Raw genomic sequence first — 2,500 nt, 5'->3', positions numbered from 1 at the left:
GGACCCGCGAACCGACCGTGGCACGGCGGGACTTGTGAAAATTTTCGTCCGGGTCGACCGAAAGGCAATGCGCCGCGTCCCGGGGCCGATGGGACGACGGCGGACGGACGGACCCCCCGATGCGGCGCGACGGGACGCTTGTGAAAATTTCGGTCCGAGTCGACCGAGAGGCGAAGCGCGGCGTCCCGGAGTCGATACGGGCCGACCGGACTTGTGGAAATTTCGGTCCGAGTCGAGCGAAGGGCGACGCGCGGCGTACCGGAGTCGATCCGGGCCGACCGGATTTGTGAAAATTTCGGTCCGAGTCGAGCGAAAGGCGACGCGCGGCGTACCGGAGTCGATCCGGGCCGACGGGACTTGTGAAAATTTCGGTCCGAGTCGACAGAAAGGCGACGCGCGGCGTCTTGGAGTCGATACGGGCCGACGGGACTCAGTGAAGTTTCGTTCCGAGTCAAGCGGAGGGCGATGCGCGGCCTCCCGGAGTCGATCCGGGCCGACGGGACTCGTTGAAGCTGCGGTACGAGTCGAGCGAAAGGCGACGCGCGGCGTCCCGGGGTCGATCCGGGCCGACCGGATTTGTGAAAATTTCGGTCCGAGTCGAGCGAAAGGCGACGCGCGGCGTACCGGAGTCGATCCGGGCCGACGGGACTTGTGAAAATTTCGGTCCGGGTCGAGCGAAAGGCGACGCGCGGCGTACCGGAGTCGATACGGGCCGACGGGACTCAGTGAAGTTTCGTTCCGAGTCAAGCGGAGGGCGATGCGCGGCCTCCCGGAGTCGATCCGGGCCGACGGGACTCGTTGAAGCTGCGGTACGAGTCGAGCGAAAGGCGACGCGCGGCGTCCCGGGGTCGATCCGGACAGACGGGACTTGTAAAAATTACGGTCCGAGTCGAGCGAAAGGCGACGCGCGGCGTACCGGAGTCGATCCGGGCCGACCGGATTTGTGAAAATTTCGGTCCGAGTCGAGCGAAAGGCGACGCGCGGCGTACCGGAGTCGATCCGGGCCGACGGGACTTGTGAAAATTTCGGTCCGAGTCGACCGAGAGGCGATGCGCGGCGTCCCGGAGTCGATACGGGCCGACCGGACTTGTGAAAATTTCGGTCCGGGTCGAGCGAAAGGCGACGCGCGGCGTACCGGAGTCGATCCGGACAGACGGGACTTGTAAAACTTTGGGTCCGAGTCGACCGAGAGGCGATGCGCGGCGTCCCGGAGTCGATACGGGCCGACGGGACTCGTCGAAGCTGCGGTACGAGTCGAGCGAAAGGCGACGCGCGGCGTCCCGGAGTCGTTCCGGACAGACGGGACTTGTAAAACTTTCGGTCCGAGTCGACCGAGAGGCGATGCGCGGCGTCCCGGAGTCGATACGGGCCGACGGGACTCGTCGAAGCTGCGGTACGAGTCGAGCGAAAGGCGATGCGCGGCGTGCCGGAGTCGATACGGGCCGACGGGACTCGACGAAGTTTCGGTCCGAGTCGACAGAAAGGCGATGCGCGGCGTCCCGGAGTCGATCCGGACAGACGGGACTTGTAAAACTTTCGGTCCGAGTCGACCGAGAGGCGATGCGCGGCGTCCCGGAGTCGATACGGGCCGACGGGACTCGTTGAAGCTGCGGTACGAGTCGAGCGAAAGGCGACGCGCGGCGTCCCGGAGTCGATCCGGACAGACGGGACTTGTGAAAATTTCGGTCCGAGTCGAGCGAAAGGCGACGCGCGGCGTCCCGGAGTCGATCCGGGCCGACGTCGACTTGTGAAACTTTCGGTCCGAGTCGACAGAAAGGCGATGCGCGGCGTCCCGGATTCGATCCGGGCCGACGGGACTTGTGAAAATTCCGGTCCGAGTCGAGCGAAAGGCGACGCGCGGCGTCCCGGAGTCGATCCGGACAGACGGGACTTGTGAAAATTCCGGTCCGAGTCGAGCGAAAGGCGACGCGCGGCGTCCCGGAGTCGATCCGGGCCGACGTCGACTTGCGAAACTTTCGGTCCGAGTCGACAGAAAGGCGATGCGCGGCGTCCCGGATTCGATCCGGGCCGACGGGACTTGTAAAAATTACGGTCCGAGTCGACAGAAAGGCGATGCGCGGCGTGCCGGAGTCGATACGGGCCGACGGGACTCGTCGAAGCTGCGGTACGAGTCGAGCGAAAGGCGACGCGCGGCGTCCCGGAGTCGATCCGGACAGACGGGACTTGTAAAAATTTCGGTCCGAGTCGACCGAAAGGCGATGCGCGGCGTCCCGGAGTCGATCCGGGCCGGGAGCCTGTCGGAACATCGTCATATGAGCCTCGGTTAATTTCGACAAAGTTCCCGGAGTTCGAAATTTTTTCGATAGCCCGCGGAGGTTTCGCCCCGTAAGCCGACCGTGCTACCACCGTACCGGCGCCGACGTCCTAGCGGCCAGGCTCCTACTAGTAAGAGGAGCGAGTCGGTCGGGCCGGTCTCCCGTCGTCCGCCTGCTACGCCGTACCGGTACGTGCTCGAGCACGATACGTACTTCGGCGTAGA

This window comes from Neodiprion pinetum, unplaced genomic scaffold, assembly GCF_021155775.2.
Source record: "Neodiprion pinetum isolate iyNeoPine1 unplaced genomic scaffold, iyNeoPine1.2 ptg000179l, whole genome shotgun sequence".
Taxonomy (NCBI): domain Eukaryota; kingdom Metazoa; phylum Arthropoda; class Insecta; order Hymenoptera; family Diprionidae; genus Neodiprion; species Neodiprion pinetum.
The sequence above is the reverse complement of the archived record's forward strand: the minus strand, read 5'-3'. Positions refer to the sequence as shown.